Consider the following 12,179-nt stretch of genomic DNA (forward strand, 5'->3'; position numbering starts at 1 on the left):
TGCCCATTCTTCCTCACAATTTTGCTTCTCCAGTCCTCAGACAGTTCTTTAGTCTTTTCTTTTCTCCATGCTCAATGTGGTACACACAAGGACAGAGGTTGAGTCAACGTTAATCGCTTTTAACTGGCTGCATGTGTGATTTAGTTAATGCCAACACCTGTTATGTACCACAGTTAAGTAACAGGTGCTGTTAATTACACGAATTAGAGAAGCATCACATGATTTTTCAAAGGGTACCAATACTTTTGTGGGCCCATTTTTGACGTTTTGTGTTAAATGATAATGATTTACTTTTTTTCTTTCATTCTCTTCTGTGTTTTTTCATTGCAAGCAAAATAAATCTAGGTGTTACTACCAAAGCATTTGTAATTGCAATCATTTTCTGGGAGAAATTGAGCATTATCTGACAGAGTTGCAGGGGTGCCAATACTTTTGGCCAGCACTGTACACTTAAAAGCTGGTTCCTCGGGCAACCTCCCCTTTACAGGTCTCGTCTTCCTTGGCAAAAAGGAAAACAAACTGGCTCGTGCAAAGGTGTGTTCTGCATAAGCCAATTTATAGTTGACAATGGAGGACGGGCAGTCAACTATGCATGTTGCGTTTGAGACTGTAGGGAAAAAATGGCACCCTGACTTTCCACCTTGTTTCACATTCAAAAGCTTTTTTCTATGATTGAATTTTTTATTTTTTTTTGTTTGAAGTGATTTTCCTTTTGATCATTTTTATTTTGTGAAGCAACTTATTTTTTGATGGAATAATATACATACACAAATGTCCGAGCCAAAATGTGGTCCGAACACGGAACGATATTACTTCCATCAAAAAAGTTTCAAGGAAAAAAAAAAAAAAATCAAAGAAAAATATTTATCAAATTCATCTTTTTGGGTTTCAAATTTATTTTGGCATTCAAACACATCTTTTTTGATTGAAGTGACTTTTTATTAAATATATATATTTTGATTGAAGCAACTTTTTTTTTTTTTTTTTGATTGACTAATAAAGACACAAATCTACGTCCATAGTTCAGCGTTTGATAACAGCACAGCTGAACACCGGCAGCCAAATCAGACATTAAGCTTCTACCCTGACATCTGCTGGTAATGAAAAGAAATGACACGTTTTAGTTCTGATTGCATACGTTTAGCATGTTTGTGAGAACGGAAACTCTTAAAACTTGCTTCCTATACTATAGGAAGCTAGTTTTAAGAGTTTCCGCTATAGTGGCTCGTTGGGGTAAAAGATGCTAACCTGGCGGAAAGTCAAACAAGCTACGAAACGGCTGACAGGGTAGCCGCCATTTTAATCGTGTATGGGATACACCATTTAAATCTGTTTCCACATTGCTTTACATTCAGTTTTTGGTAAACGGCAAGGGTGTATTCGTATAATAATAACAATTATTACATTTTAGTGACAGGTTTTTATATAAACTTAGAAATCGGGTTTACGGTTAGCACTTTTCGCGGCTTCCTATTGGACGAGCGGCGGTACAGTCCGTGACGTTTATCAAGGGGGGTGGGGGGGGGTGGAGAGTGTTACCATGCGAACTTGACCGATGAGTTGATTCGCTAATTAAAGGTAAACGCCCTTCTCTGCTGGACAGATAGTGACGTCAGAGTGGCACGTGACTCAACGGTCAAGTGCAATATAGACCCTACTCACCTATGTCACAAAATGACGTGTCGCTGTATCTGGCCGCCATATTGTCCGTATTTTTTAGACCTATTCTCATTGTTTTCAGTTAGTCGTGCAAGTTATAGAGCAATTCATGGAAGCCCCGGTGTTATCTGACGCCGTAAACTCATTGGATGCATTGCATAAAAGGCGTTATGTGGAAAAGCTTCAGTTTATCCATTCGCCAGATCCATATTTGATGCCTAAATCGATGTTTTTCGACCCACTGTCTTCACCGTCTTTGCCTGACCCTGATATTTACAACTATCTTGTCCACACAAAATCAGCCTATTCTCACGAAAGTTTGAAAAACTTTAAGAGCTTGGAGGCTTATAAATGCTACGTTGCTGGTTGGGTGAAACAGGTCCTCGTACACGAAAATTCGGCAGGAATCTTGTGCTCGGGAAGGTGAGTTACGAAATTTTCAATTCAAAATCTTTTGTTCTTGCTAACATCCACTGTCAAGTCTAATGTATTTCATGTCATTTGTCAATGGAGCTAGGGCTTTTAATGTTTATATGGTTTAGCGATAGCACTCTCACTACATACATATTTAATATGTAATACATATGAAGTGCGATAGCACTACTCCAGATTGTCCCTAGTTGAATTTATTTTTTGGCTTTTGACCTCAATAGTGAAATTGTAAATTAATTGTGTGACAACTGTCTTATTATCCCCTTATAATTATATATTTTCAGGTAGTTCATTCACAACGTCTGAGTGTATGTTGTCGGCGATTAGCCTAGCAATGATCTTAATCGTGGTTGTCAGCCCAAAACCATCTAAATATATATTAAATGCATCTTACCAGATATGAAATGACTACTACATAATCTGTGGTAGTCGTTTGGAGCCCAGTTTTCTCGTCGAATTGCAGCAGTCAATCTCGCTCTCCTCTCCGGGTCTCTCGGAATACGGTAAAACTTCAAGTCTCTCCGTCTATCTTCTCTGTTTTTGCAACCAACCACCACACACGACTTCACCATTTTGATTATTAATGTTAACGAGCAGAAAAACACGCCATAATAGGAGGAATTTACGTAGCGCTAATGCATTAACATGACGAGTATACGGACAACATGGCGTGGGGGCGTGGCTGTGACGTCACGTGAGTAGGGTCTATAGCCATCACTTCATCTTTTGCCTACTAGACATCAAGATGTACGCAGGTGAAATGGAGTCTGTCCAAAGTTTGCACCGAGTTCAGTGGAGCTCTCTCTTTGATCTTGTTGATCACGACTTGAGTAGCTTTCTACCATCAAGTTCTCCTGCCCAGGAACAGGTAAGAAACAAAAATAATAGTCATAAGAATTGAATATTGCAGTTAACGGAAAGTCCTTCGGTTTTGACTTGTACCAGTAAACCAAGCTGCCCCGAGAAATGGTACAAGTCGATGTTTTACCTACTTGCTGATGTCGTTTTTTTACCCCCAAATTTTCCCTCTGCTCTGCATTAAAGTGTAGGTTTGAGTGAAAATGCGCAAATAGTTCTTGCACATGTGCTGTTAAGTTTACAATACATCGCTGGCAGAATTTTTCAAATAAGGACCAGAAACGTTAGTGTTCGGGCACAAATGTTAAACTGCGTTAATCAGGAGTGTATAAACCTAAAATTAAGTGGAGGAAAACATTCAGCAGCTGCCTCCCCCTCAAGCACCTGTAAGTTGCCTTACTTGTTTTCAGACTTGTGTCATGAATCGGTGTTATTCATAACGGTTAGAGTACAACGTCGTTACCAACGGTTGTTTTCTTCAGTAGTGAGTAATCTAATCTATTTGCAACGCCGTTACCGTTACTGAGGGGCACGTTAGTACGTTACTGAAATTTAGTTGGCTGAAGGGGGTTGTGACGCCGTTGCAAACGCGATGCTAGGTGGCTTGGAGCGTTAGCATAGCATATAATGAATTGAAAATAATGGACTGTTTTCCTGTCGAATATGCATTATCACCACCAAGTGGGCGTTGTCCTTTTTGATTTTGCAATATAATAATAATTATATATTTTGCTCACAGCATTTGAACGTTTGTATACCATTACACTGTTTTACAGGTGAAATTCAAAACTAAAATAAAAATTGTGACCTATATATATATATATATATATATATATATATATATATATATATATATATATATATATATAATTTTTTAGGAATGAACATTTAATTTAAACATATTTGATGTGAAAGACGTTATAGAATGGATCATATAATAATGTGTAGAATAAGGAAAGTAATGCCAGTTACTTTGCCAAGTAACTAATTACTATTACATTGAGGTAACTGAGTTATAACTCGATTACTTTTGGGGTTAAGTAATTTGTAACTGGAACTAATTACTTTTTTAAAGTAAGATGAACAACACTGGTCATGATCATGTTTCTGTGCAATCCACTAGATGGAACTCTCCAAATCTGACAAGGATTTTTGATGCCGTTTTCACCGTCAAGTAGTGTATGTGCATCTAATGGTTAGGAAACGTTAGTTTAGATGATATTCATATTCATAGGGTTTTTTTTTTTTTTTTTCAGCACTTCAGCACTGATGCCGGATTCTGTAAAGGGCTCCCAAATCCTCTTGGAGTCAGCATGCAAGTAACATACTATTACTAACACATTTCACACACATATTTCATTGCCTACACTGCAAATTTGTAACGTCTTATTCAGATTAGTTTTCTTAAGTCTAGTAAAATAAGTTTCTGTTTTGTTTTGAGTGTTAAAGACTAGGTAACTGATTAATGTGTAAGAGTATTTCACTTACTTTAAGTAAATATTACTATTTGTTTTTATTAAGACCATACATCAAAAAGTAATTTTTCACCTAACTCAAAATCAAGAAAAATTTGGTTCCAAATAATGTTTTGAAAAATATCTATTCTTGAATTAAGAACATTTCTGACAAACAAGTTTTCTTTAAAGGGAACCGCGAAGAGGACATGTAGTTCTTTAAAGCTCAATCTTAATACGAGTCATAATAATTTGTTATTAAAACCCCTCTTAATGTTCTCGTTTCAATAACATTTGTAAAATTATTTTAACTCGTAGGTCGCCGTTGTTGTCGTTCGGTGACATCACATGGCCACGCTGCCGGAATTCCATGTGTCACCCTATTTAAAAAAAACGTCAACGTCAACAACAATGGTAATGTACTAGTTTTTTTTTTTTTTTTTTAAATGTTACCAATTTTATTCAAACCAAAACATTAAGAAGGGTTTTAATACATGTCTACATGTCTTTCTATCCGTGGTACCCTCTAAGATTAAATATACTAATTTATTGCTCAAAATCAATCCGTTAAGATTATTTTCTCCAAGCTATTTTTCTTATTTCAAGAAATCTGAGTAAAATTTACCACAAGGACTGGCAGATCATTTCAGTTTTAAGGAATTGTGTCTTTGCAGTGTAATATTTGTGTATGTTTTGCATAGCCAGGAGTCTAGTCAAATCTAGTCCAATAATGTTCTCCATTTTGCCTTGATTTAACAGATTAGTGTGTCAGATTATTCCAATTACTGTCAGTAAATATTACTATTTGTTCTTATTAGGCCCATACATCTAAAAATTGGTCATTTTCCACCTACATCAAGAAAAAGTTGCTCTCAAATAATGTTTTAAACAACATCGAATTAAAAAAATTCTGACAAACAAGCTTTTTTTTTTTTAAAGATTAAATATACAAATTTATTTATTGCTTAAAACAAGTCTGTTAAGCTTATTTTCAGCTATTTATTTTTCTTGTTTCAAGAAAACTAAGTGAGTAAAATTTACTTGAAGCACTGGCAGATCATTTCATTTATTTCTAGTAGATTTACACTGAAAACAAGGGAATTCAACTAGTTTTAAAGAGGTGTGTTTTTGCAGTGTACCAGCTACCTCTACAGTTCGACTTTGGCGCTGCTGAAGTCCATGCCAACCTTTGTAAGATTTCTCTATGGTTCCTCACACATCCAGATGCCCATCAGCCGGCCCACAACACTAAACTGAATTGGTTGTTTTCTTTTTGTTTTTTTGAAATAGGAAAAAGAGGAAATTGGTCCAGGAGAGAAAGGACTATGTCAAGAAGCCCCTCAACGCCTTCATGGTCTACGCAAAGGAGCAGCGTCCTGCGTTGAAAGAGTTGCTTGCCAACAAAGACAGTGCCACCATAAATAAACTGCTGGGACAGATGGGGAGTTTGTCCATTGGCCCGGCCGACGCACTGTTGTTGTTACTGCAATTGTACGTTTTTTTGTGTTGACACTCTTGTCATTTTGTCCACAGTGGAAAACACTCCCCTCTAGTGACAGACAAAAATATTTGGATGAACAGGTGCGCTTGGACCGGGAGCACGCCACAAAATATCCCAACTGGTCGGCCCGCGACAACTATGTAAGTCTTATTATGCACACACATACACAGGCGCACACGCATTTGGCCACGCATGGTCATGCATATGACTTGTTGGGTATTTTCATCCTTTTCCAAGCCTAACAAAATGTTTCCAATCTGCCGCTCTTTGCTACGATAATGTGTGAAGGAGTAGAATTTAGATTGACGTTCCAAACCTTAAATCTTGAGGAACTGCTGATGAATAGGATGTGTGTTCTCTCTGGCGTCATTGTTTTAATGCAAAGGTGTTTTGTTTTTGTTTTCCAGGGCAAAAGAAAGAGAAGAACGTGTTCCCTGGCATCACGTAAGTTTCTTTTTTTCCCTTCAAATCCATTTTGGAGTTTACAGTTTTTCATTATTGTTAACACATATTTTTTCGATACAATAACAGATTTCTCAATACAGCGCACACAAAAGGCTAAACATGACACTCCTTTTGCAAGAAGTCTGTTGCCATCAAATCTGTACATTGTGTTCACTCGTGTTTTCATTTTCTACACAGTTGTATTTCCACTGACACACATACCATATATTGAGTACGCACAGCTAAGGTTTTGCTGCACACTACCTAGCATTTACAGCACATTGTACTGCAAAACTGAAATCACAATAGTCCAATGGAACACACCATATGAATGAAAATGAATCTGTAAAATAAGATATTTCCCCTTTTGAAACTATGACTTGATATAGCCTACTTTTTCATGAAACAAACTTTCAAACAGCTCACAAAAATGCAGCCATTTCCCCCCCTTTTTTGTACATGATTGAAGATTTATCATGATGATGCATCATCATGACTTTGATTTCTGTCAGGCCAGAGGGGGGCGTCCACATCACAATCAATGTTTTATCGATTTAGACATCTCTGGAAGAACCGGGCTTGTGTGGATCGAATTGAAAGCTGCATTATTATTATGTTGGACGAAAAGTACGTGAAGTTAAGGTTTTGTGTTTTAACAATCGTGAAAAACTGTATCCTTTCCAAGATTATTCATTATCATTGTATTTTTTTAGAAAAAATACAATGTTAAATGTAATCTTATTTTAAGTTGTGGGTGGTCATCAGTGATTTTTTTTTCTTCCCGGGTTGTACGAGCCAACTCCCCGCTGCCTCTCCAGACGCTGCCTATCGGGTCGCCTTGTATCCGGTTTCTGCCTATCAGGTCGCTGTATCTCCAGTTGCTGCCTATCCAGTCGCTGCTGCTCCGGTCGTGGACTATCTGGTTTATGCCTATTTGGATGCTGCCTATCCAGTCGGTTCTTATATGGTCAATGCTGCTGTGGCCCCTGCTCCAATTGTCTCCCCCGTCACCTATCTGCCACCCTCCTCTTCCGACATGACAGCAGAGCACAACCTTGAGCAGGAATTCAATGAATTTTTACTAGAGCTGGCAAATCAGCCCATCGATCAATGGCCAGATGATCTCTTAAATTTGTAAATAGTGTATATTTTAAAATGTTGTCTTTGTCCTTTTCAGTGTTGTTTTGTTTTTATGAAATACATTTTTACTGTGTGTGCTGAAATCCTGGAGTTTTTTGTTTTTTTTAGGTGCCAAAAATGTTACTGGGTGAACTTAAATTGATTGTCATTGGATGCTGTCATCCCAGTGGCCCAGTGGCTTGGAATACTGGTATACATCCATGTCGCCTGTTCCTGAAATCAGTTCTTCTGTTTAGCATCTGTAGTGCAGAGACCAAGATTTTCAGCCAGGATATCTGCCCTGATGGTGTCAATGCCGATTTATTTTTTTCCCTCTATTTTTGATGCCTCCCACACAAAAGTACTTTACAAAATTTTGTAGTTACTGAATTACCACAGATTCAAAGCCGAGAATGGCGCGGGGAGCTGTCTCATATCATGACCAAGTGCTCTGCCAACAAGTAGGGGGCACGTTTCTCATGCCCAGGGAAGGTATCAAAAGCCCTTCCCCAATAGCGTAGCGCATGTAACACGTCACCTTTGCTCATTAACATTTATGACGTTAGCAACTGCTGCGAGGGGGGGTCAAACTCGCGTTTGTCCCTCATTCTAGATGCATGTAGATAGTGTGCGAATGAAATGTTTATTGAGCTAAACCTACCAATTCTGTCCGAAAATGTTGTCGCTGGTGCCAAATTCCAGATATGCAAACTGGTTAGGGGTGAAAATGGTGACAAAGTAACATGGACACACGGCATGCACGGAAAAGTGCATTTCATAGTGCAACCAGAGACATCTCGAATTAAACACAGTAAATAATAATTTAACATATACAAGTCTAAATCTCTCATCCTGAAATCAGAACATATAAGACGCATTAAGTAGCAAATTATACAAAATCTAAATTATAAAATATACCAGTACAGTATGACCCATTTGCATTAAGCAGAGAACAGCTGTACAGCATAAAATATGAATTTACAGGTACAGTATAAATTCCATTCACTTAACTATTATGTGTTAGATAGATAGATAGATAGATAGATAGATAGATAGATAGATAGATAGATAGATAGATAGATAGATAGATAGATAGATAGATAGATAGATAGATAGATAGAATAAAAAAATTACAAGTCTTCAAAAGCATTAACTGTAGTGATCATAACTTTATTTACATTCAACCAAAGCAATTAGTCCCATGGTCTTTAACTTCGATTGATAGGGCATCATACTGGATAAACAGAAGCACACCCATAGGCTGTTTTATGAACGAGGGTGTGTACGAACAGCGCGGGAATGGGCGTACTTTCAAATGCGACCTGTAGCGGAGCTCTCCAGTTTGATAAACTCTCGATGGCTAAACAAATGAAACGACCTCCACAACAAGGCAAAACTCTTCCCTTTCTGTAATTATCGGAGAGTATAGAGGGGCCTTAAATAACTCGTTGTCAAAAATAACTGGTGACCTTTCAGAACTTGACTTGTATGAAGGCACTAGTTCATCACTCTCGTTACCTCGTTGCTCATGATTTATTTATTTTTATCGTTAACAAGCGCTTTACAAAGGGGCCTTAAATAACTAGTCACAACGCCAACTGGCGACAATTCAGATCCCAACTGACGTTCGCTAACTTTACTAGCAAAGCCCTGTGTGAAAGGCGCTAGTTAGCCCCTCCGCAGTTAGCGCTACCTCGAGTAACTGCGTTCTACGAGGCGGTGAAATATCGAGGACTATCTGAAGACAGTTATTAAGAAATTAAGCGAATACTTGTGTTATAGACACCATTACAAGCGCAGGAATTGATCGAACGACATGATTGAATGATTTATGAAGACTATTATAGGTCATCACTCAAACTTTTAGCTATAAGAAGTTAACAATTTTTGACATTAATCCCTTACCTTGCCGCAATTTCAAACGGGTCCTGGCGAGAAGCTGGGATGGAGAGGGGTTCCGCCTCCTCAACTGTGCTCCCGTCTCTCACTATTGTCAGTTATTTGTTGTCACGAGAAGAGAGTGGCGGTGATAGGTCTAGGTCATCGGACTAGAGTGTAGTTTTGAGCATGGACTACGGTTTTGAAGTTAACGGTTTCACTCGCTCGTTGACAGCCCCCCCTCGCCCCATTTTTTTCTCCTCGGATCTACGTGATTCAGAAGAATGACCCATTTTGATTTCAAAACGGCAAAATTTCGCCGAAAGGTGGCAAGTTTGCATGCCTGAAATTCACTGATATAGATGTGGAAGAACATAGAAATGTTCTGTTAAAGAGATGGCTTGAGTGTCGAGGGCTAAAAAAGAGCCGACCAGAGGTAGCTTTTTTATGGACACCTTGTGCTTTGCCTTACGACACAGACGATGACATTCTCCTGTTTCAACAAGCTATCCTTTACCACCATATGCCCTGTCTTTTTTAATATATTATATCCTCTGGTTGTCTTAGGTCTCTGAGTTTCTTGGGAGTAATTTATATTGCTATTTTTGTGCAGCGATCGCAAATGCTACTCAGTGACAGCCAATGAACACTTTTAAATTTTTTCATTAGTAGCATATCTTAATTTATTTACCCTTCCCCCTTACTAAGGTTTTTTTTGTTTGTTTGTTTTTTTTTTTTTTTTTTTTTTTTTTTTTTACAAAAGAAAAAGTAAAGATGTTAAATCTAGAGCCTACCTGTCGGCATGAACAGGCTTACTACAAAAGGACTAAGGCCAAACATGGCTAATCTATTTAAATATCCGTATTTTAGAAAAATAGGCCTACATAACTGTTGTGATATATAAATAAAATTTGAATTTTTTTCAGGTTATTCATTGTCTGACAAAAGCAGCACGGCAAAACGCCACGCTAAAAAAGTAAAAATATCAACATGGCTTACCTCTTCGGGGCAGGCAATGGATCAGGATGGTCGACCTGTAGGACCGTGGCCCCCAACAAAATGTTTACTGCATATGAAGGTGAATGTCTTCACCTTGCTGGCGTCAAACTGGTCTTTTGGAAGTTCCCACAAGTTGATCCATTGTTCACATTTTTTCCCTCATGTTTTTGGCTTCGAGAAACGTATCAAGAAAACATCCTACATATGTCGTAATGTCTAGAGTCGTTTCTACAAGTTCCGCAGCAGCAGTGTTTACTCGACATGTTCTTTTTTTGAAAGATTACTGTAAGAAAACAAGCAGTACTAACATTGGTTGTATGCAAGGGCACTTCTATGTTGACCCCCTTTCGGTTTACGATGGTGACGTCACGCAGCCTTGCGGTCTAAAAATAGCATTCGTGCGGTACGCTCTTTGACTCTGATAATCAAAATGAATTGGACATCTAGTGTAGTCAATGGAAGCCAATGAGTGCCCTATAAAAGGATAAGAATCAGTTAAAATTTCCAGCAAGAACTTTACGCTGATGTCTCATGTTTGAAGCTTCTGGTCAAAGATCCCAGCGGCAGGCTCGGCTGCCAGGCGCCGGGAGGACGAGACGTACAGGAGCACCCTTTCTTTCAGGAGATCAACTTCCGCATGATGGCGCCAGGACTTTTGGAGCCCACCTTTCAACCTGACGTAAGCGCCCGTTTTTCACACTAGCCAGCTCACGCCGTTGTGAACCGTTGCGTCTGTGCCGTGGTGCAGCCCAGGCTGATTTACTGCAGCGACGTGCAAGATTTAGAGGAGTTCTCTGCCGTGCGGGGCGTCACACGCAACCAGAGGGACAACGAATTCTACGTCAGGTTCAACACGGGAAACATCACCTGGCAGAACGAGGTGGGCGTGAATCCCTTGGAGGTCAGGTCCGGTCTGGAATCGGGCTCAAAGTTTCCTCTCGCGCAGCTCCTCGAGACGGGATGTTTTGCCGAGCTCAACGTTTTCGGACCCAACAGTTCTCGCCCTCAAGATCTGCACCCACTGGTGCAAGCTCCAGAAGTTCCTAAGAGTGGCCTTTTCAACAAAATCTTTTGTGAATTTCAATTCACACAGCTGCTGGAAACAGACATGTCGTTCAGTCTATCTGCAGACGACAGGGAGATCATGATTTTACGGATTTTTGCAGGTGTGAGCAGTCTTCCTTAAGGCAAAACACTTCCGCTTTTGACCAACGGCGTCGCTAAAACCGACCAAAAATGAAAAGTTACCCAGTGTTGCTTTAAAGTGATCCTCTGATTTAAATACATGTAGGCTCTAATAAACCACAATTGTTCTCTTGTACTAAAATATGTTGTTAGAAACGCATTAAATGTTAAATCAATGGCAATATTTTATAATATTTAGTCCATATTTTGATCGTTAGTTGGCGCCATGGTTTGCGGGCTCGCAGTGATGACGTCATTGGTATCTTTCCGAATGTGTAGCGTGTTCAATAATTGCTTATTGCTGCCTAAACTCGCAAAGTAAAATGCCACGATATGCTGCTTTTGGATGCAATTTCCAGTCAAATGGAAAAAAGGGGATTGAAGTGAGTGGTCAAGGTGGAATTATTATTTTTAGTGAATAAATGTGCATAAGTGGAAGCTTCTCCCCCGTTTTGGTCCCTGTATGCATGTATCCTACCCACCACACGTTACAACTGGCGCCCGAACATTTTTCCTGGATCCTCAGTCAAGTAAGGGTCCCATCGCGTCTGCAATAATGGTTTTGGATCCATCCATTTATTTTTATTCGTCGGTTCCACAGCGGCTTTTCGGATCAGTCTATTTTGTGGAATCGATGGCCTAATCGCGGC

At 39.1% G+C, this 12,179-nt stretch overlaps 2 long non-coding RNA genes across 2 annotated transcripts; both read left to right on the plus strand.

Annotated features, from left to right (window-relative positions):
- Nucleotides 1-1,641: 1,641 nt before the first annotated feature.
- Nucleotides 1,642-4,260, plus strand: LOC130908059 (uncharacterized). Its single transcript, XR_009061565.1, has 5 exons — nucleotides 1,642-2,082; nucleotides 2,489-2,594; nucleotides 2,829-2,959; nucleotides 4,073-4,128; nucleotides 4,206-4,260. It is a non-coding gene; the product is annotated as an uncharacterized LOC130908059 (long non-coding RNA).
- A 1,272-nt stretch (nucleotides 4,261-5,532) lies between these two features.
- Nucleotides 5,533-7,510, plus strand: LOC130907964 (uncharacterized). The gene is made up of 3 exons (XR_009061560.1): nucleotides 5,533-5,594; nucleotides 5,694-6,044; nucleotides 6,312-7,510. It is a non-coding gene; the product is annotated as an uncharacterized LOC130907964 (long non-coding RNA).
- The last annotated feature ends 4,669 nt before the right edge of the window (nucleotides 7,511-12,179 follow it).

The sequence above is a fragment of the Corythoichthys intestinalis genome, chromosome 19, assembly GCF_030265065.1.
Source record: "Corythoichthys intestinalis isolate RoL2023-P3 chromosome 19, ASM3026506v1, whole genome shotgun sequence".
NCBI lineage: Eukaryota > Metazoa > Chordata > Actinopteri > Syngnathiformes > Syngnathidae > Corythoichthys > Corythoichthys intestinalis.